General features: G+C 42.0%; 1 protein-coding gene across 1 annotated transcript in view; it reads right to left on the bottom strand.

Annotated features, from left to right (window-relative positions):
- The window catches only part of CNTN3 (contactin 3), a 408,740-nt gene extending 385,231 nt beyond the window's left edge, over positions 1-23,509 (bottom strand). Inside the window, exon 1 of the mRNA XM_015102330.4 lies at positions 23,285-23,509. The gene's annotated coding sequence lies outside the window, so the exon portion shown is untranslated. The remainder of the gene's footprint in view (positions 1-23,284) is intronic.
- Between the last annotated feature and the right edge of the window lie 510 nt (positions 23,510-24,019).

The following is a 24,019-nucleotide window of genomic DNA, read 5'->3' as shown; positions in this document are numbered from 1 at the left end:
GTAAATTTTAAAACCAATCAAATATCATCACAACATATTTGAAACAAGTTTACAATGTTCAAAGCTATCTTCGCAGGTGACACTTCTCATTCTAATTCACTCACCAGGATTAATTTCTGTATATTGTTCTTAATCATAAAAGTTAGACACGTCTAGCAATACTAAAAATAAATGTGGTAATGAGAGAAATAGAATGGGTAAGTCTTAGAAATTACCTCAGGTTTTACAAAAAAGAAATATTAACTTTCAATAAATTACAAGACATTGAATTTAACAGAATAGACTTCCCACACCCCATATCATTTAAGAGTACCTTGGAAACTTCTAGAAGAAAATTTAGAAGATACAGAGTTCCCTTAGAGTGGAAAATCGTCTGAAAATATAGCAGTCAACAATTCTTGGACTTCTCTGTGGTGCAGTGGTTAAGAATCTGTCTGCCAATGCAGGGAACACAGGGTCAACTCCTGGGCCGGGAAGATCCCACATGCCTAGGAGTAACTAAGCCCGAGTGCCCCGGCTACTGTAGCCCATGAGCCCTAGAGCCGTGCTCTGCAACAAGAGAAGCCGCCGCAAGGAGAGGCCCACACTCCACAACTATAGAGTGGTCCCGCCTGCTGCAACTAAAGAAAGAATGAATGCAGCAAAGCCCCAGCACAGCCACAAATAAATAAATAACGAATTAAAGCAGAACAGTTCCTCCGAATGCTGTGTGCCACATTGCTTCTTCCCATCAAGTATGTATCGCCTGTTCTTGATTCTGGACTGGCCTGGTGACATGCTTTACTCAACAGAATACAGCAGAAGGGACATTCTGCTCCATCCAGGGCTAGACCTGAGAGGTTTCCACTTTCACTCTCACGGGAAGTAAAGGAAACCAAGGTGAGCTTACTGACCATGACAGGTTCAGTAACAGTAACAATGACAAAGCAACCCGTCCAGGTCCCAGTCAGTCCAGTTACCCCAGGAGGCGACAAACTTGGGGGTAAAGGTATCTTAGATTCCCAGACCCAGACGCAGATTAAAGATGCGCTGTGCCTGAAGAACCCTGATTGAATATCTCGCTTACAGAGCTGTAAATGATAAAGTGACTGTTTTAAAAACCACTAAATTTGGGGATGATTTGTTACCCTGCAAAAAGTAACCGATACATTTATAATTGAATTCAACACCATGTCATTTCCAAGCACATTAATTCTACAAAAGAATCAATGAACAAATATTTCCTTCCAGTGAGACATCTACTAGTTACAAGGCACAGAGAAAAAAAAGTTAATAATAATCGTAATCAGTTCAGTTCACTCGCTCAGGCATACCGACACTTTGCACTTCCATGAACCGCAGCACACCAAGCCTCCCTGTCCATCACCAATTCCCGGAATCCACCCAAACCCATGTCCATGAGTCGGTGATGCCATCCAACCATCTATTCCTCTGTCGCCCCCTTCTCCTCCTGCCCTCAATCTTTCCTAGCATCAGGGTCTTTTCCAATGAGTCAGCTCTTCGCATCAGGTGGCCAAAGTACTGGAGTTTCAGCTTCAACATCAGTCCTTCCAATTAACACCCAGGATTGATCTCCTTTAGGATGGACTGGTTGGGTCTCCATTCAGTGCAAGGGACTCTGAAGAGTCTTCTCCAACACCACAGTTCAAAAGCATCAATTCTTCAGGCTCAGCCTTCTTCACAGTCTAACACTCACATCCATACATGACCACAGGAAAAACCATAGCCTTGACTAGACGGACCTTTGTTGTCAAAGTAATGTCTGCTTTTTAATATGCTGTCTAGGTTGGTCATAACTTTCCTTCCAAGGAGTAAGTGTCTTTTAATTTTCATGGCTGCATCCACAGTGATTTAGGAACCCAAAAAAAAATAAAGTCTGACACAGTTCTCACTGTTTCCCCATCTATTTCCCATGAAGTGATGGGACCAGATGCAATAATCTTAGTTTTCTGAATGTTGAGCTTAAGCCAAAATTTTCATTCTCCTCTTTCACTTTCATCAAGAGGCTCTTTAGTTCTTCTTTGCTTTCTGCCATATGGTGGTGTCATCTGCATATCTGAGGTTATTGATATTTCTCCCGGCAATCTTGATTCCAGCTTGTGCTTCATCCAGCCCAGCATTTCTCATGATGCACTCTGCATATAAGTTAAATAAGCAGGGTGACAATATACTTGATGTATATTGTCTTGACGTACTCCTTTTCCTATTTGGAACCAGTTTGTTGTTCCATGTCCAGTTCTAACTATGGCTTCCTGACCTGCATACAGGTTTCTCAAGAGGCAGGTCAGGTGGTCTGGTATTCCCATCTCGTTCAGAATCTTCCACAGTTTGTTGTGATCCACACAGTCAAAGGCTTTGGCATAGTCAATAAGCAGAAATAGATGTTTTTCTGGAACTCTTTTGCTTCTTCGATGATCCAGAGGATGTTGGCAATTTGTTCTCTGCTTCCTCTGCCTTTTCTAAAACCAGCTTGAGCATCTGGAAGTTTACAGTTCACATATTGCTGAATCCTGGCTTGGAGAATTTTGAGCATTACTTTTCTAGCATGAGAGATGAGTGCGATTGTGTGCTAGTTTGAGCATTCTTTGGCATTGCCTTTCTTTGGGATTGGAATGAAAACTGACCTTTTCCAGTCCTGTGGCCACTGCTGAGTTTTCCAAATTTTCTGGCATATTGAGTGCAGCACTTTCACAGCATCATCGTTTAGGATTTGAAATAGCTCAACTGGAATTCCATCACCTTCACTAGCTTTGTTCATAGTGATGCTTCCTAGGGCCCACTTGACTTCACATTCCATGATGTGCAGGTCTAGGTGAGTGTGACTGATCATACCGTCATGGTTATTTGGGTCATGAACATCCTTTTTATACAGTTCTTCTATGCATTCTTGCCATCTCTTCTTAATATCTTCTGATTCTGTTAGGTCCATACCATTTCTGTCCTTTATTGAGCCTATCTTTGCATGAAATATTCCCTTGGTATCTCTAATTTTCTTGAAGAGATATCTGGTCTTTCCCATTCTATTGTTTTCCTCCATTTCTTTGCATTGTTTGCTGAGGAAGCCTTTCTTATCTCTTTTTGCTATTCTTTGGAACTCTGCATTCAAATGGGTGTATCTTTCCTTTTCTCCTTTGCTTTTTACTTCTCTTCTCTTCACACCTACTTGTAAGGCCTCCCCAGACAGCCATTTTGCTTTTCTGCATTTCTTTTTCTTGGGGATGTTCTTGATCCCTGTCTCCTGTACAATGTCACAAACCTCCATCCACAGTTTATCAGGCACTCTGTCTATCTGATCTAGTCCCTTAAATCTATTTCTCACTTCCACTGTATAATCATAAGGGATTTGATTTAGGTCATACCTGAATGGTATAGTGGTTTTCCCTACTTTCTTCAATTTCAGTCTGAATTTGACAATAAGGAGTTCATGATCTGAGCTACAGTCAGCTCCTGGTCTTGTTTTTGCTGACTGTATAGAGCTTCTCCATCTTTGGCTGCAAAGAATATAATCAATCTGATTTTGGCCTTGACCTTCTGGTGATGTCCACGTGTAGAATCTTCTCTTGTGTTGTTGGAAGAGGGTGTTTGCTATGACCAGTGCGTTCTCTTGGCAAAACTCTATTAGTCTTTACCCTGCTTCATTCCATACTCCAAGGCCAAATTTGCCTGTTACTACAGGTGTGTCTTGACTTCCTATTTGCATTCCAGTCCCCTATAATGAAAAGGACATCTTTTTTGGGTGTTAGTTTTAAAAGATCTTATAGGTCTTCATATAACCATTCAATTTCAGCTTCTTCAGCATTACTGGTCAGGGCACAGACTTGGATTACCGTGATATCAAATGGTTTGCCTTGGAAACGAACAGAGATCATTCTGTCATTTTGGAGATTGCATCCAAGTACTGCATTTCAGACTCTTTTGTTGACTATGAAAGCTATTCCATTTCTTCTAAGGGATTCCTGCCCACAGTTGTAGATATAATGGTCATCTGAGTTAAATTCACCCATTCCAGTCCATTTTAGTTCGCTGATTCCTAGAATGTTAACGTTCATTCTTGCCATCTCCTTTTGACCACTTCCAATTTGCCTTGATTCATGGACCTAACATTCCAGGTTTCTGTGCAATATTGCTCCTTACAGCACGGGGCCTTGCTTCTATCACTAGTCATATCCACACCTGGGTGTTGTTTTTGCTTTGGCTCTATTCCTTTATTCTTTTTGGAGTCATTTCTCCACTGATCTCCATTAGCTTATTGGGCACCTACCAACCTGAGGAGTTCCTCTTTCAGTGTCCTATCCTGTCCTATACTGTTCATGTGGTTCTCATGGCAAGAATACCGAGGTGGTTTGTCATTCCCTTCTCCAGTGGACCACATTCTGTCAGACCTCTTCATCATGTAATATCAACAATATAATGTGCATTTAAGCATGATTATTAATTCATTAAATGAATATGGAATGGCTACAAAGATACCGATTGTATGCCACAAACAGGTGACCAGCAGGTAGAAAATTTTATAGTGTAGAGGGGTATAAAGCCAATGATAATATATAATGCCAAATGCTATCATGTGCTGCCCTTTGCTAAATTGCTTCAGTTGTGTCTGACTCTATGTGACCCCCATGGATTCCAGCCCTCCAGGCTCCTGTGTCCACAGGATTCTCCATGCAACAATACTGGAGTGGGTTGCCATGCCCTCCTCCAGGGGATCTTCCCTACCCAGGGATCAAACCTATGTCTCTTAAGTCTCCTGCATTGGCAGGTGGGGTTCTTTACCACTAGCACCACCTGGGAAGCCCAAAATAACAGAGTTAAAATAAAGGTATGGAGATTTTTTTCTAAATCTAGAAATAACTATGTTGAAGCAATATAAGCATCATAAGAAAAGTGGCTCATTTTTTGTAAGGATTAAATGAAGTGGTTAGCATAGCACTTAGCACGTAATTAGTCCACATTAAACAGTGCTGAAAAATCTCAACTATACAAAGAGTTACGAGAATTCAAACAGGGAACGCTCATGAGTGGTTTGCAGGTTATTTGCAGATTTTTTTCTAATTGATTCAATAATTTTGAGAGGGTACTCTCTGCCCATTGGGAGTATAACCCAGAGGGGCCAAAATAAAGACATGTTTCCTTCTCTCAAACTACTCAATCTGGAAAATACACACCAAATAAGAATAATGAGAGATACAAAAGGTAGAGCAAAAGATCATAACCTGTTCAGGAATGCTGTTTAATTTGAAATTCTTAAGAGGAGGAGGAGTAAGCCAGGCAATGGCTGCTGGGTATGTATGTATGAACCTATTGATATGTGTGAAGGTGACGCAGAGGCAATGGGAAGTGTAACCCAGCCATTTGTAACAGTATATGCAAAGGTCTGGCCAAGAAATGGAAGACATCCATCACTGTTAGAATCAGAAAGCACAAGGAGGACCTCCCCCATAATAAGGCCCAGAGGGGGCAGGAGGGTGAGAGATCACACAGAGTCCTCAGGACTCATGTCAAGTAACCTGGACTTTAACTTAAGATCAACTGAAATTTATCAGAGTTTGGGTAAGCATCTCAACAGGGTTTTGTATTTAAAACACATGATGCAGTGTGAAAACAGAATCAGAAGAGTCAAGAATAGATATTGGAGACAGAAGCCAGAATGTATGCTTTTGCAATAATTGAGAAAAATGATGATGGTAGTTTAGCTGAAGTTGTTGGCATTAAAGGTGGAGGGAACTGGGCAGTTTCAGCAGATGTTCTGGACGTAGGAAAGACAGGACTTATTGCTAATTTATGCCTCAAAAAAGGGGAAGAAGTCAGCAGGAAATCCTAGGTTTCGGGGTTGAGCAACTGACTTGATTCTGGTGTTGTTTTCCTGTGGGCACAATGGACAACACATTGGTAGAAAAGTAACTCTGGCCAGGACTCTGGCTTGACAAGGTCAGCTCTCTACGTATCAAGGCTGAAGGGCTCTGAAACATCCACGTAGACATTGTATACTGACCGGCATAAAGGAGCCTATGCTATACCAACAAACAACTTGCAAATCTCTGTAGATGGCAACTCGTGCTCATATTTGATGTCCACTGCAAGTCCACAGGGGGCTCTGCTCAGGGCAGCCACTCAGCTCCGAGGCTCACGGAAACTCCATCTAAGCTCAGGCTTTCATGGCTGCAGAAGCAGATGAGGACACACAGAACCACAGATGGGCTCCAGAGTCTCTGCAGGGAGGGACTAAATGTGAGATGTTCACATTCCTTTAACCAAAGTAAGTCAAGGGACCAAGCCTGCCATCAACAATGCGGCAGGAAAGAAATCATCCTTTCCTTCAGAAGGGGTAAACGATTATCAATAGCTTCTTACAGTAATAAAGCAAACAATTAAGATAAATAGGTTTAGACTTTTAGATTAAACTAACTAGAGAGAGCGAGAGAGACAGAGGTGTGAGAAGGGAGATGTTAAGGTGAATTGTTTAAAAGATGGGTATGATTTTCAAGGGGGTTCCAAGGTGGCACAGTGGTAAAGAATCTGCCTGCCAACGCAGGAGACGCAAGAGATGCAGATACAATCCCTGGGTGGGGAAGATTGCTTGGAGCAGGAAATGGCAACACACTCCAGTACTCTTGCCTGGAAAATTCCATGGACAAAAGACCCTGTTGGGCCGCAGCCCATGGGGTTGCAAAGAGTCAGACACGACTGAGCAACTCATAATTGTGCTCATAAGCATAGCACATTATTTTGACAGAAGAAGGAAAATCATTAAGGGCTACTGGGTGGTCCACTAGTTGGGAATCAGCCTTGCAATGCAAGGGATACTGGGTTTGATCCCGGGTCCAGGATGATCCCATATGCTGTAGAGCAACTAAGCCTGTGCAACACAGCTACTGAGCCAGTACTCTAGAGACTGCAACTGCAACTACTGAAGTTTGTGTGCCACAGAGCGTATGCTCTGCAACAAGAGAAGCCACTGCAATGATAAGCCCGTGTACCACAAGCGGCAGCCCCCACTCGCCACAACTTGAGAAAAGCCTGCACAGCAAAGAAGACCCAGTGTAGCCATAGATAAATAAATCTTAAAGAAAAAAAATCAAGAGGATTCCAGATATTAATGCGGGATGATGGAGAGGAAAGCACCAGTGACAGGTGAAAGTTTTCATTAGATTTTGCATACCTCTCTTTACAATGAAGGGGGAAGAGAGGGGGGAGAAAAGTAAATGATTCATTTGAGGGAGAAGGAAAAGGAGCCAATCAAAGTCTCCATGACCAAAAGAGGAAAGAGCAGACCACCTTGGAAAGAAGGGAAATGACAGGGTTAAGCTGGGAAGGGAAGTTGGGAAAGGAAGCTGAAATAGGTCCTGAAAAATAAAGTTAATTTTAGTCAGAGATGAAATTTTACATAGAGAGAAAAATGAGTCTACTTGGGGTCTGAGATGAGTAGAAAAGTTCACTCACTATCACTATGGAAGACAAGGCAATAGCTCTCATTTACAGTTATATATATATATATATATATATATATATATATATATATATATATATATATATAGTTTTTCTTATAAGTGGAGGCTGTTCTGGGGTAAAATATGCATTGCTTCTGGACATGGGACAGGCAGATTCCATTTCTGGTTAGGCTGGTAATCTGTTATTTGACCTAAGGTATTCAATGAATCTTTTTGGTCTCACTAGTAAAATATAATCTAAGATGCTAAGCTGTATAAGCATTTTTGGACCTAACATGAAAGCAATACAAAGAGGGATTTTACCTAGATCCACCCCTCCCTTTGGTCTCTTAGTACCTGAGATTCACAACAGGACACAACCTCCAATCTACTTCCATGCTCTAATACCTGACACTCCACCCAAAGCAAAATCTTCCCCTGTCACAATTTACAACCTGCCAACTATCCACCTACCATGTTCTCCACTGCAACAAGCATGGAAATGATCTACTGGTTCAAGAACTTGCCAGGACAGCTCTTCCCAACAATCAGGAGGCCTTCCCTGATCATTCTGCTTGATAGTCAGCTCAGATTCCTTATCTTCTGAACCCCCTTGTCTTTTCACATATATCACATTTCCATTTTTCTATGAATTTATATATATAGAGAGAGAGAATTCAAATAGAGAATACTAAGGACACCACCACTAATATTGTACAAAGACAAATATCGATAGGTAGCAAAACTATTGACTCTCCCCTAAGGTCCTTACCTCCTATACTTATTACAACAAATCTACACAGTTGGAATCAATATTCCAACTTTAAAGATGTAGCCAAGGTCACAGACTATTAAGTGGTAAACAAAGTTTGCCTGGATCAAGACGCACAAGCATTATGACAGGCACAATTTCATAATATTGTTCACTAGGTTTCTAAATACATGCCAGTTCCTCCCATTGGACTGTATGCTCCCTTAGAGCCTTCATTATATTTTCTATTACTGCACCTCATACTGAACTCTTCCACTCAGGCAGCAATTAAAGAGTTATAATTCATTCAAAGGCAATAAACTGACATTTACATTTCCTGTTCCTTATTTGAAAAGCAACTAAAATCTAGAGGGCATTTACAATGCTTAATGGATATGAGGCTTGCTGGTACGGCAGAATTCTCCAACCCTCCCTACCTGTGCCTTGGCCATGTGACAGTTCCTCCCACTTAAGGGGCAGAGGATAGTCCCATTCCCTGGAATTTGGCTTTGGCCGTGTTTCTTGTTATGGCCCACAGAACATACCAAGGTGACATGCTAGTTTCAAGCCAAGATTGTAATCGACCTTCTGTGTTTCTACTTATCCTTTTGTATTCATGCACCTGGCATGAGAATAGTTTCCACCACGGAGCTTCTCCTTCAGCTTGCACCCCGGAATAACGTGTGGAAACACCTGAATCAGCCAGACCTGCAGCTTGAGCAAAGCCCAGTCAAGATGTGCCAACCCTCAACTCATCCACAAAAACATGAGCAAGCGTAGCTGAGTTCAGCAGAGCCACCCCAGCCAACCTGCAAACGTGAAAACTAGATAAATTTCTCTTTGAGGCTACTGAAATTTTCTGGTTGCTATTTATGTAGAATCATTGTGGCAATAAATCAATCATACATGTAAACTGTACTCATGATTCACAAATAGTTCTTCTTCAACCCCAGACCTATATGTGGAATGCGTTTCTGCCCATTGTCTTGCCCATGCAGTTTTTTGATAGAATATTAAGAAATGAGACATACACCAGGACCCGGAAGAAACTGTAATGTGCTAGGAAGGGTCTGGTTTAGTCTCATAAGATGTTGGGACTTTACTAAAATCTTAGACTTCTAGCCTGATGATATGATTAGATAAGACTTTGGGGGTATAGTTTTTGTAGAGGGAGTGAGCAAAATTTGTATACATGTGATTAAAAGCATACTTTGTGTGCATGAGGTACAATATGGTAGACTTACTATTATTTGTAAACATTTACTTTATCTTTTTATTGACCATATGGTGGCTTCTGGCCAATGAAATGCTAGAAAACCGGATATATGACCAGTTCTAACCAAAGTTTTGAAAGCAACTGCACAGTTCAGGTAAGCCCCTTGGGTTTCTATTCCCTTCCATAACAATATAGCCGAAATAAGGACCCTTCTTAACTTGAATTCCCTAGGAACAAAATCTGAGACGAAGAAGGTTTAACGGAGAAATGATTGTGAAAAAAGTGTGTGTGTGTGGGGGGGGGAGGTATTAGGAAGTTAAAAAAAGAAAAAAGGCAAGAACAGCCAGAGGGGAACTGGTACAGTAGCTGCAATGGAGGCATCAGTTGGTCCTAAAAGGCTTTTGGAGTTGGGATGATCCTTCAGAGTTGTGCCAAAACCTGGGAACCAGGGTTTGTTGTCCCTGTATCAGCCAGTCACCTGTATGAGCCACCACCCAAGAAAAGGCATAAATTGGCTGAGCCAGCTCCCTACACAAAAAGAAATTCCTAGGTGAGAGAGGAAGCTGAGGGCCACTGATAGCTGGTTTTCCAAGCAGACATGGGTAGATACATCGGCCCTGAAGAGGTGGACCTGGGGAGAGCACCACAGTATCCACTACAGCTGGGCCTTCAACCTGGACTCCAAAATGGAAAGCAACTTTGGGCAGAAGCACAGTCACTCCACAGAGTGGAAGGGAGCCAGACCGTCCCAGAGCCAACCCTCTGCTCACAGGGAACAGAGAGGAGGGGATTCTATCGTTAGAAACCCTTGAGATTTTCAGATAGTTATAAAAGAAAAGCTGACTAAAAATATTTATAAAATAACAAAAAAAGAGATAAGATCCCACATTTTTTTTAAATGTGACCAGTTTTTGTTTTTAACATTTACCTATGGCACCCCACTCCAGTACTCTTGCTTGGAAAATCCCATGGACGGAGGAGCCTAGTAGGCTACAGTCCATGGCGTCACGAAGAGTCAGACATGACTCAGTGACTTCACTTTCACTTTTCACTTTCATGCATTGGAGAAGGAAATGGCAACCCACTCCAGTATTCTTGCCTGGAGAATCCTAGGGATGGCGGAGCCTGGTGGGCTGTCATCTATGGGGTTGCACAGAGTTGGACACGACTGAAGCAACTTAGCAGCAGTATCTTTTGTAATATGTTTTAAAAATTAGAATGTGTGTTTTATTGCTGCATAAACTACCCCCAAACTGAATCACTTAACCACATGTATTTGCTGATTATTATGTGTTTGACATGAGTTAACCTGAGCAATTGGTTTGCCATTACGCCTGGGGTCATTCACGTAATATTAATCTTCCGATGGCTTACCTGATCACTCACATGACTGATTACCAATTCTGGCTATTGGCTCTGCCTTTATCTGGCTACTCACTGTTACAAGGCTTTCCTGGACTTTTTACATGGTGGTCTCAGGGAGAGATGGGCTTCCCAGGGGGCTCAGTGATAAAGAATCCGCCTGCCAATGCAGGAGAAACAGGTTTAGTCCCTGGTTCTGGAAGATCCCTGGAAGAAGGAAATGGCAACCCACTCCAATATTCTTGCCTGGGAAATCCCATGGACAGAGGAGCCTGGCGGACTACAGTCCATGGGTTGCAAAGAGTCAGACGTGACTTAGCAACTAAAACAACAACTCATGGCAAGAATGGAACCTCCCAGTGTCTTAAGATTGAGGATCAGCATTTACATTCATACCTACACTTCACTTTATCTACATTTTATTGCTCAAATACTATAACTTAGCCCAAAGGGAAGGGAAATAGATTCATTGCTTAAAGGGAAGAAAGAGCAGAGTACCAAGGACAGTGTTATTGCAGCCATCTTTGCAGACAGTCTCCCACAGGGCTGATGTGTGCTTTATCTTTTTCTAAAGTTATTTTTCTCTGACAATCAAACTTGACAGACACAGTTTAGACTTTCCTTTCCCCACCCTGGGGGTGGGGGGTGGGGGACACCTACAAACATATGTAATTTTTTCAATTACAGACAACTGAAAAAATTTACCTACTAGGGGTCAGTATAGAAGAGTCAGTTCAAAAATATGACCCTAAAGCAAGAAATAAAACTAAGAAAAGGAAATAAAGAGAAGGGGAGATGAAAAAGAAAGGAGGAAGAAGATACTAACTTTAAATAACACTGACATTTAACCCTATATATAAAACTGCAAAAGCCTCCCCATCATTAGATTTTATTCTCTTCTGCTTGAATGCATACAAAATGGATGCATTTCTTACACTATGAAGTTGTGTGTGTGTGTGTGTGTGTGTGTGTGTGTGTGTGTGTGCGCGCGCGCGCATGCTAAGTCGCTTCAGTCCTGTCAGATTCTATGCAACCCTATGAACTGCAGCCCACCAGGCTCCTCTCTCCATGGGATTCTCCAGGCAAGAATACTAGAGTGGGTAACCATGCCCTCCTCCAGGGGATCTTCCTGACCCAAGGATCAAACCTCCATCACTTACGTTCCCTACATTGGCAGGTGAGTTCTTTACCACTAGTACCACCTGGGAAGTCCTATGACTTTATGATTTGGGATTAATCTATTCCCTATTCTAATCTACGTCTTGGGTAAGGTGTGTTGGGTAGATAAATCAAAGTGGGTGGGAAGAATGACAAATAAATAATCAGATTACTAATAATCAGATGGAATCATAATTTAAAAAAAGAAAATCGAGATTCAGAAAGAAAACTCCATAAGAAGTTTCTGGAAAATTGACAAGGTATTCCCAAGCTAGTTGTAATGCAAAAACATTTACAGCAACAGACAATTATAACCCTATTAGATTAAAAAGAAATAATGCCTGTAAACCTAGCATTTCTCATCTTTGGAGATATGTATACCCTCCATGTATAAGAACCTTTACAGAATATATGGTTTGTTTCATGACACAACAAAACCTATATACTAAGACCTTTTTGTTATTTTTAAAAACTAATATTTCTAATGAGTACTACAACAACAACCCCACAGAGGCAATTACTGCTTAATATTAGTGAAATAACAATTCAGTAAATTAGCACTAAATATAAACATGTATTATCTTTCCACTGCATATGAGAAACATTTTATTTAATGGCATGAGAATATGAGCGAGAAAATATTTGACACGTAAGACTCAAGTTTCCAAACTGCACAGCAGGTATACACAGCACTTAGTTGGTTTTGCTTGTCAAAACTAAAAGAAGTCCCAGTAAAGAGTCACTGAGAATAGTTGAGAAAAATGGCAAACTGCCTAATATATAAATGTGAACGCCTTTGTAGGTATAGGGAATGGGTGAGGATAAGGAGGTACTGTCTACTGCTCTATGCACCCAACTTGGGTACAACTGTGCCTTATCTATATTCTAGAGGCCTCAGAATATTCATCAGAATTAGTAACAAGGAATGGTAATCAGCAACTTTCTGCTGCTTTACATTCACAGAGGCAGCCAGCCCAAGTGAGTAGCAGCCGTAAGATTAGATCCCTAGCTACACTGTTCGGTTGATTTTAATTGCCTGTAAAGGGTCATTACCGTCTACTGCAACGTGTTAAGTTATTTTAAAGAGTGACTATTTCTATGTAAGAAATAAAAATGGACTCTGATTCAGTTTTTAAATACAAGAACGCATTCAGCTGGGTCTTCATCCTGGTGGCATAAAAGTGCTATCCAACTCTGATTAAACAAACACGTTTACCTGCAGGTCTTGTTAAAAGTAGTACTGAAAGTCAACACAGATTCCGAAACCAATGACCACAGAGAACCAGCCAAATGTCATATCCTGGTTTATAAAATGCCAAGATTTCCATTTCCATAGCAACTTTTTTATTTTTTTTAACATACAGGCAACTCCAAGGTAAAGAACTGCATGATATTTAAGAAGACAAATATTTGCATGGAAAAAGGTCTATAGAAGTGGAACTTTTGACACCTCAAAGATAACTTGAAAAATATTACATCAGTGTAAGCTCACATGGAAACCGCAGCTCTCAGGATAGTTGTCCTTTAAATTAAAATTCTAGACTCATGAACCTATATATGGCATAAAACAGCACAGAGGTATAAACACATTATTGCAATCAGGTTAAAACAATAGTGACACCAGAATAAGATCTGTTGTCTAGTTAATGTAACGTACTAGGATCGATTTACTGGTTCTGGTATCATACTACAGCTATAGGCAATGTCACCATCACGGGTAGATGGTGAAGGATATTCAGAACTCTTTGTACTATCTTTGCAACTTGCTATGAGTAAAATAACTTCAAAACAAAAAGTTTTAAGATGTAGGTTACCAAGACTCACTCCCACAGGTAACTCCAAAAGTCCTGTAAGAGCCAAGGGATTTCCATTATTTCAAGAAGGACAGTCCATGTTTCTAGAAAGATAATTAACTGGGAAGCAGTGAAAAAAGAGTATATTCAGCACAATAAAAGGGGCTTTCTGTTTGAAGGATAACTGGTGAGACTGCTTAATGCTCATAAAGCTTTCATCCATTTATAAGCAATTACTTATAGCTCAGGAAGAAATGCTTTTGATTTCTTGTAGTCATTTAGTTATTTCTTATCCGAATGTTTTATTCTAATAAAAAAATGAAATTTGAGAATTCCAAATTATCCCCTTGCACTAAAACGAACCAATTACACCAAGGACCAATCCATGATACTGACAACCTTTAGCTTATGGTTCTTCTAGGGTACAGGTCTGTTAAAAGAATTTTCTAAATTCAGATCATTATCAAGATATTCATCTACTGTCAACGAATGGCTTGTCACCCTGTGTAAAGTAAAATAAAATCTTTACATATACACTAAAATAATTTTAAGTTCAAAAAAAGAAGCCCTAATATAACTAATCTACCTTTTTTTTCCTTCCACAAATACTTACCAAAATCCTAATATGTAGGTTCCACTCTACTCACAGACTATCAGGAAAGGCAGATGTTAAAAAATGAACAGTGTTAAACTCTAATCCATTGTCTCTCTAAAGAACATTTTAAAACACAGGAAAGAGCAGACAGCACGGGGCACATCTAGTCTGGGAGGACAAGAAAGACTTCTTGAAGAGACATGGATGGGCATGACTGGATAAATGGTAGGACTGAAAGTAAAGAGCTTTCCTGTCAGAGGTAACAGTGAATTGAGGGTAGAGATGGACTGAAATGGGAATGAGGGGCTTGAGATGGAACCCCTGGGTGCAGAGACCCTGAAGTCGTGTCACAGTGAATTGTAAGGAAAGATGCCTGTAGTGGGAATGCTCTATGTGGGGGGAACCAGGGGAAGAAGTCTCACGTAGACAGGCTGCATCACTGGCACTTTTTCTCTAGCAGTGAGTGTCCAATGACACAAGATGGATTAACACAACACCCATGGGTTGGAAAGACTGGAGCAAGAAAGGGAGTGTGGGAAGGAAGATCATTTCTTAACCTGCCGTATTTAGGTAAAACGTATACAGGAAATTAAGTGCTTGGACCCTAAAGCGAAGGTGTTAGTCACTCAGTTGTGTTCAATTCTTGGCAACCCCATGGACTATAGCCCACCAGGCTTCTCTGTCCATGGAATTCTCCAGGCAAGAATACTGGAGTAGGTATCCATTGCCTTCTCCAAGGGATCTTCCCAGTCTAGGGATCAAACCTGGGTCTCCCGAATTGCAGGCGGATTCTTTACTTGAGTCACCAAGGAAGCCCTCGGACACTACATTGGTGCATAATAACCTGAATGAAAGTTCTTGTATTTTTAAACAATTGACTACCTGCAGGAACAAAGGAAGAAGATGATGCCAAAGACCTCTGGTGCCACATGCCTTGAGGACCACGATGAGAGTCAAAGAAAGAAGACATCATCCAAATCTGAACCAGCTTGAGAAGAAAAAGGATGACTGCCATATTGACAAAATAAGTCTGAAGTAGTAGATATCAGGAGATCTAAGAGACTATACACAATGCCACAGAGAGAATACTCTGAAAGCCAGCTGCAGACTTTTGCTGAACAGGGAGAATCTTCACAGAATCCTTGGTCAGAGGCGTGCTCAGTCACAGGTTGCAAACTCGATGCCCCCAAAGCACAGTTGTGATGGGTGGGATCAGGGCTTTCTAGTGGCTCGGTGCTGAAGAATCTACTAGCCAAGCAGGAGACAGGGGTTCAATTCCTGGGTCAGGAAGATCCCCAGGAGAAGAAAATGGCAACCCACTCCAGTATTCTTGCCTTGAAAATCCCATGGACAGAGGAGCCTGGAGGGTTATACAGTCCTTGGGGTCACAAAGAGTCAGATACAACTTAGAAAGTAAACAGCAACAGCAGGCTGCATGGGTGGATCAAACTCACTGTGAGCCAGGTACTATGACAGGAGCTGCCTTGCAGTAGCAAGGAAAACAGATGCGGTAACTGCTTAACCAAATTGATCACACAGATTGCAGCTCTATCTAACTCAATGAAGCTATGAGCCATGCAATGTAGGGCCTCCCAAGATGGACAGGTCATGGTGTAGAGTTCTGACAAAATGTGGTACTCTGGAGAAGGGGATGGCAAACCACTGCACCATTCTTGCCTTGAGAACCCCATGAACAGTATGAAAAGGCAAAAGATAAGACACTGAAAGATGAACTACGGTCAGTAGGTGCTGGATATGCTACTGGAGAAGAGTGGAGAAATAGCTTCAGAAGGAAGGAAGAGACAGAGCCAAAGCAAAAACAACACCCAGTTGTGGATGTGTCTGGTGGTGGGAGTAAAGTCTGATGCTGTAAAGAACAATATTGCATAGGAACCTGGAATGTTAGGTCCATGAATCAAAGTAAATTGAAAGTGGTCAAACAGATGACAAGAGTGAACATCGACAGACTCAGTGAACTAAAATGGATGGGAACAGGTAGATTTAATTTAGATGACCATTATATCTACTACTGTGGGCAAGAATCCCATAAAGGAAATGGATTAGCCATCACAGTCAACAAACGAGTTCAAAATGCAGAGCTTGGGTGCAATCTCAAAAATGACAGAATCTCTCTGATCATTTCCAAGGCAAACCATTTAACATAATAGTAACCCAAGTCTATGCCCCAACCAGTAATGGTGAAGAAGTCGAAGGTGAACGGTTCTATGAAGATCTACAAGACCTTCTAGAACTAACATCAAAGAAAGGTGTCTTTTTCATCATAGGCAAATGAAATGCAAAAGTAAAAAATCAAAAGATGGCTGGAGTAACAGGCATGTTTGGCCTTGGAGTACAAAATGAAGCAGGACAAAGGCTAACAGAGTTTTGCCAAGAGAACACACTGGTCATAGCAAACAACCTCCTCCAACAACACAAGAGATGGCTCTACACATGGACATTATTAGGTGATCAATACCAAAATTGGACTCTTTACCATCTGAGCCATCAGGGAAGCCTGTACTGAAATCAAATTCATTATACTTTTTGCAGCCAAAGATGGAGAAGCTCTATACAGTCAGCAGAAAAAAAAAAAAAAAAAAGTGACCAAGAGCTGACTGTGGCTCAGATCATGAACTACTTATTGTAAAATTCAGACTTAAACTGAAGAAAGTAGGGAAAACTACTAGACCATTCAGGTATCTAAATCAAATCCCTTACAATGATACAGTGGAAGTGACAAACAGATTCAAGGGATTAGATCTGATGGAGTACCTGAAGAACTATGGATGGAGGTTCATAACACTGTACTGGAGGCACTGTTCAAAACCATCCCCAAGAAAAAGAAATGCAAAAAGGCAAAATGGTTGTCTGAGGAGGTCTCACCAAAAACTGAGAAAGAAAAGCAAAAGGCAAAGGAGAAAAGGAAAGATATACCCATGTGAATGCAGAATTCCAAAGAATAACAAGGAGATATAAGAAAGCCTTCCTAAGCGAACAATGCAAAATATAGAGGAAAACAATAGAATAGGAAAGACTAGATATCTCTTCAAGAGAATCTGAGATACCAAGGGAAGAGTTCATGCAAAGACAGGCGCAATAAAGGATAGAAATGGTACGGACAGAAGAGATTAAGAAGAGATGGCAAGCATACACAGAAGAACTATACAAGAAAGATCATAATGACATGGATATACACAATGGTGTGATCACTTATCTAGAACCAGACACCCTGTAGTGTGGAGTCAAGTGGGCCTTAGGAAGCGTCACTATGAACAAAGCTAGTGGAGGTGATGGAATTCCACCTGAGCTATGTTAAATTCTAAAAGATGATGCTGTAACATCATCAATATGCCACTCAATATGCCAGCAAATTTGGAAAACTCAGCGGTGGCCACAGGACTGGAAATGCTCAGCTTTCATTCCTATCCAAAAGAAGGGCAATGCCAAAAAATGTTCACACTACTGCATAATTGCACCTATTTCACATGCTAGCAAAGTAACGCTCAAAATCCTTTAAGCTATGCTTCAACAGTACATGGACTGATAACTTCCAGATGTACAAGCTGAATTTAGAAAAGACAGAGGAACCAGTGATCAAATTGTCAACATCCACTGGATCACAGAAAAAGCAAGAGAATTCTAGAAAAACATCTACCACAGCTTCATGGACTATACTAAAGCCTTTAACTCTGTGGATCACAACAAACTGTGGTAAATTCTTAAAGAGATGGGAATAATGTACCTGCTCCTAACAAATCTGTATGCAGGTCAAGAAGCAAGTTAGAACCGGACATGTGAAAACAGACTGGTTCAAAGTTGGGAAAGGAGTACACTAAGGCTGTATATTGTCACCCTGCTTATTAAAATTGTAAGCAGAATACATTATGCGAAATGCTGGGCTGGATGAAGCACAAGCTGGAATCAAGATTGGTGGGACAAATACCAATAACCTCAGATATGCAGATGACAACCTTGTGGCAGAAAGCAAAGAGGCACTAAAGAGCCTCTTGATGAAAGTGAATGAGGAGAGTGAAAAAGCTATCTTAAAACTCCATTTTCAGAAAACTAAGATCCTGGCATCTGGTTCCATTACTTCATGGCAAAAAATGGGTTAACAATGGAAACAGTGACAGACTTTATTTTCTTGGGCTCCAAAATCACTGCAGATGGCGACTGCAGCCATGAAATTAAAGACTCTTGCTCCTTAGAAGAAAAGCTATGACAAACCTAGACCACGTATTAAAAAGCAGAGATATTACTTTGCAGACAAATGTCTGTCGAGTCAAAGTTATGATTTTTCCAGTAGTCACACATGGATGTGGGTGTTGGATTATAAAGAAGGCTCAGTGCTGAAGAATCAATTCTTTCAAATTTGGGTGCTATCAAAGACTCTTAAGAGTCCTTTGGACTGCATGGAGATCAAACCAGTCAATCCTAAAGGAAATCAAGCCTGACTATTCATCGGAATGATTGATACCGAAGCTCCAATACTTTGGCCACCTGATACAAAGAGCCAACTCATTTGAAAAGACTCAACTCATTGGAAAAGACCCTGATGCTGGAAAAGACTGAAGGCAGGAGAAGAAGGGGATGACAGAGGACCAGATGGTTGGATGGCATCACCGACTCAATGGACATGAGTTTGAGCAAGCTCCAGGAGACAGTCAAGGACAGGGAAGCCTGGCGTGCTACAGTCCATGGGGTCACAGAGAGCTGGACACAACTGAGCGACTGAACAACAACTGCTTATAAGATGGCTCACAAAAAAAAAAAAAAAAAAAGATGGCTCACAGAACAGTCAACAGGTATCAGATGAGGAAACAGTTCCAAGTTACAATAAGGAGGACATGAACAGAAAGTTATAGAGGATATGAACAGAAAAAGACTAACAGAGGTGCCCTAATTTAGAGAAGAAAGGAAATGAAAGAGAGCCCTCTCTTAGAAATTGGTATTTGAACTGTGACCTAAGGAATGAGCATCAGGCAAAATCTTCAGAGTGTGTGTGTGTGTTCATGTCTTTGTGTGTTGGGGGTAAAGGCTAAAGAGAGCTACCAGACAACGGGACAGATGAAGCCCTAAGGCAGGAAAGAGGTCAACAAAACCACAGACAAAAAAAATTAAGCCTAGTAAGTTCTTACTGGTAGTGTTTGAATCCTACAGGACTCTCTCATCACAAATAGCTCTGAACACCACAGAAAGCCATCTAAGTGCTTGGAGGAGAGAAGTACCAATTTAATTTACATTGAAAAAAGAAAAATGCTGCCCTGACAGCTGTGTGAGAAGAATTTGGGGAAAGAATCAAGAAAGAAGGCAGGGAAGGCAGTGTAGTTGTCTCAGGAGAGAAGATGGTGAGTTGGAGTAGGATGATATGACTGGAGGGAAGTGGGCAAATTGGAGAAATGTTTTAGAGTTATAATCAAAAGGACACATGAGAACTGAGTTGCACTAGTTCCCAAAATAAGAGTTTTTCAAGTATTGTGATCCCAATAATTCTTTCTTCTATTAAAAATAGTATACTGTCAGGCTCATTTATCAGCTATATAATCAAAGTGCTTTTTGAATTACAGAGCTCATCTCTTAACATTTGCAAGGCATTCAGAGTCACGATTTAGAAAAACAAATCTGTTCTATTTTAGAACACAGAAAATTTATAGTCTGAGTTCTAAAGGCACCTAAGAGAGTGCTATGGAATTGCTATAACATACATAATCTATTTCTTAAAATGTCAATGTGTCTGCCATAAGGAATATGCATACCTTCTGAATTATTTTATCCTACTTAATAAAATAGTCATTTCTTCTCACTTTTTTTCGCAAGGCAGCTTCTTGCACAGTAAAGATTCTACAAATATTTACATTCCAAGTAGCAGAGCTGTTTGAGATGCAATAAAGTTCTGCCAGCACTTCTATTACAAAGCCTTATTTCTTGTTTATAACATGTACATAAAAAGGGGGGGAAATAAAACTGTACTGTGGATTGAAACTTGGCATACAAAGTTTCAAAGAGAAAGTGCATTTCTCCTGTAGCAAATTTTCAAAAGGAATATTCCATCGTGTTTAGGAGACATACTGAGCTGCAATGGGGAAAGGGACTAAGGGGCAAAGAACACTTGAGGGGAGTGGACACAAAAGTCATTTCACACACATGATCCGATACTCAATTCTGAATTTTTTATACAAATTAGATCTGAGACTGAGATCTGTAACCCATCGATCTCAAGCAATGTTCTATTTTAAAATATTCTGTGGCTGCAGCATGCTAATTACTGCCAAACATCTTTGCAAAAAGGGGTGTTATCCAATGCACTAATCTCAAGCGTAAGAAAGGAGTAGCCCAATAGCATTAAGTGACTAATAAAACTATAGGAGCACCTCAGAGACGCCCATCTTCAGGGAAACAAAGTACCTCCCTAAGATCAGAAGGGTTATTAAAGTTGGACTGGTAATGATTAAATCAGAGATGGCAAGCAAACATGCACAGCATCAACAAATTCTCCTGCCATCTGCGTATCTCCTAATGCATAAGATAACATTACCTGACTGCTAACAACTTACTAACTGGTGACTGGGAAATAGAGCCTCTCTGCTTGGTGGCATTGCAACAATGCACTGAGCTATATATAGATCTGGCAGTTTGAAAGGGGCAATTATATCTATATACTATTTCAGCACAAAACATATTAAGAGTTAATGAGAACTTCAAATTGGACACTTAAATTATGCAGTAAAAACAAAGCTGGAAAATGTGTACTAAATGGATGAGAAGGAGTTAGGAACTTATAAAAGAGAAAGACATACCTTGCCAGCAGAGCGAAAAGGTTATTGTTTTGTAATAAGTAGGCATATATGAAATGTGACAATGATAAAATTGAACATAAATCAGCAACAGAAAGGCCACAGCTTGTTGTCCGCAGCTAATCTTTTGCTCGAGTTGAAACTGCTCAGCACTTTGATCCTATTAAATGTTTTGTTCCCATTTGAAGGAACACTTGGGCTATCTGGTTGTGTTGTAAAGGATATTTAAAAGTTAGCGTTCTCCTGCAGAAATGAACTTAATGCCTTCATGTCTTCAGGCTGCCATTAACGACATCCAGATAGCAAGTAGGGCATGGGGCTGAATGTTATTGTCTGCTGAGGCAGGCAGTGCCTGAATCTATTCTGCTGCAAATCAATTAGCCACTCAATGCCTCCAATAGCCCATCTTTAGACAGGAGGCCCATGCATATAATCCCACCACTCATGTAAAAACAAATGTGCAGCAATTGGCTTTATGTTCCTGATGGATATGGATTCTTTCAGGGGTCCTCAAACCACATGTTGACTCTCAACAGATTACAAGCAAGCATTCAAACATGAGTAATCCCTGAAGCCCCTAATTTTATAATTTGCAGTCTTCCCATTAAGAAAGCTGAACCTATCACACATCTTTTATGAATAATACTTGGGAGAACCTCTTATTGCACTTAGTAATTGGCACATAGTAGGCATTTTGCAAGCACTGTTCAAACGGATATGGATATTAACCCCAGACAACTTCGTTGCTAGTACCTTGACTCACAAAGGGTTAAAACCACAAACTCAGATGCCAGGTTACAGCAGCCAAAGTCGGGTTACTGTTAGTAAACAGGGCTAACAGGGAAAAAGTAACACATCTGACTTCAGTATTGAGACATAACAGCTGTTTCAAAAGCAATTACTCCTCCTTTCAATCTCAGAAGGGCTCTGATTCATTGTTCTGATTAATTCCTGTTTTTAATCTATTTACAGATCAGAATTCTTTTTCAGCTGGTATGATATTCATCTCTGTAGGGGTAGACGGAGACCACAGCACTCACAGTCTTCCTACTTTTTTACCCCCAGTTATTCTTGCTTAATCATCTTTAAATTATTTCTGCATTTAGCTAGTCACCATATGAGCTGGGGTTTCTGACCTCCCTCCTGCACATGACACATCTCCTGTCTGTTGCTTTCTCTAGCTGTTTCCGCACATCTTGGTTTGAGATGAACAGATTTAGCCACCCCTTTCCCAGAGCTCTGTCTGTGTTCCTCCCTTAGGCTCAGAACGGAGATTTGCTCTCCTTCCCATAGCGGGCACCGTTTGTTATTAAATCATTCCTCCGGGCGCATCTCTGTGTTGTAAATCAATAAACAAATGCGATACAGGGAAGGATACCAGGAAGGATAGGACTGGCGGGCCGTGGAGCTTTGCACAAGCAGAGCCCAGAACCTGTTCACATCAAGCAAACAAACAAACAAAAAATCCCCCAAGGTGCTATGACTTGGACTGCCCGGTTAGCACTTCCTAGTTTTCTGATCTCAGTATTCTGGTACCTGCTTGGGGAGCTTCGCAGGGCTCCTCAGAGAACTGAGAAGCATCCAAAGACGAGCGGCCCAATCTCAATTACACTGGATCACTGCCCATCAGAGAAAACCTGGCAAATGAACGCAACGGAGGATTCCGTCCAAGACTGCAGATTTTAAAGTGCAAACAGAATGCAGCTGGAAAACTTGATTGCTAATAGAAGCATCCTCCACCCTGGCTTGCTCAGAGCTGGAAGCCAGAAGGAGGGTTCTGGCAAAAAAAAAAAAAAAAAGGTTTCCCATTTCCACTGTCTGCACCATGGACCTGGGGTTCTTCCTCTGCACCCTCATGGTTCATAACTTTTCCTCCCAACTTTCACTGGCCAAAACCGCTGCGTAAAGGATAAGCCAGGGGAACCCACCTCGCTTTTCGCCACGCTCCTGCCAGGGATGCGGCGTCTTCCTATCCGGAAATCAATCCTCCCCCGAGAAAAGGCAAAATAACCCCCCTGAAGCAAAGCAGCCAGGAGAGGCAGCTTTTATTCTCGACCCTTCAGGTGTATTTCTCCGCAAACAAACTTTGGAGCTGAGGAGCCATGAAGCCAGTGAGGAAAGTTTGCCCCAGCGGATGGCTCATCCCAGTACGCGGATGGCGCGAGGAGACGGGCATGCCAGAACCTACCTGGCCCCTGCAGCTAGCTGACCAGGCGCCAGCCCCGCCAACTTGCCAGCCACCGACAGCCCGGGCCCGCCGGGCAGCAGTGCGCGCCCGCGCGAGCCGCCGCCGCAGTGTCCCGGTCCGCGCTGTTCCCAGCCGAGCCCACGGCGCCCGCCCGACAGCCGCGGCCGCCGCGCGCCAGTCTGCTGTGGCTGCTGCCGGCGCCGAGCAAGCGCTGCCTGCGCCTCCGCCTCTCCGCGCGGGCGCGGGAAGGAGGGGAGACGCGCGGGCGGGAGGGGCGGGGAGCGCTGCGGAGCAGCCAACGAGGTCCCGCGCCTCGCGCCGCCGGCTCTCGCCGCTGCGCCCCGCCGGACCCCGCGTCGCCTTGCGCTCGGGCCGCGTGCGCCCGCGTGCGTTCGCCCTCCGCAGGGCCCTGGGCGCGGCGCCGGAGGCGGGGAGGCGGTCAGCGTGTCACCACTGGGTGGCCTCCTGCGCGCACAGTTGGGCTCCAGGGAGCACGGGGTTAAAGGTAGGGGGTTCCTGCTGCTTCGCTCCTACAAGTGCACAAAGATGGACAATTTTAATATTGAAGTCAGTAATATACTCAGGGTTCTCTGTACCAGGTAGTAGACTGCGCGGTTGAAGTGAATTAGTTATTGCTTGTCCCCAGAGCACCCCTGGATCTATTATTATTCCCTGCTTTAGTGATGAGGAAATAATTTGACTAAGGCTTCATTGACTCAGTTATGAGAATAATTC

This window comes from Ovis aries, chromosome 19 (assembly GCF_016772045.2).
Source record: "Ovis aries strain OAR_USU_Benz2616 breed Rambouillet chromosome 19, ARS-UI_Ramb_v3.0, whole genome shotgun sequence".
Lineage (NCBI taxonomy): Eukaryota > Metazoa > Chordata > Mammalia > Artiodactyla > Bovidae > Ovis > Ovis aries.
This window is presented reverse-complemented; position numbering and strand designations above follow the sequence as displayed.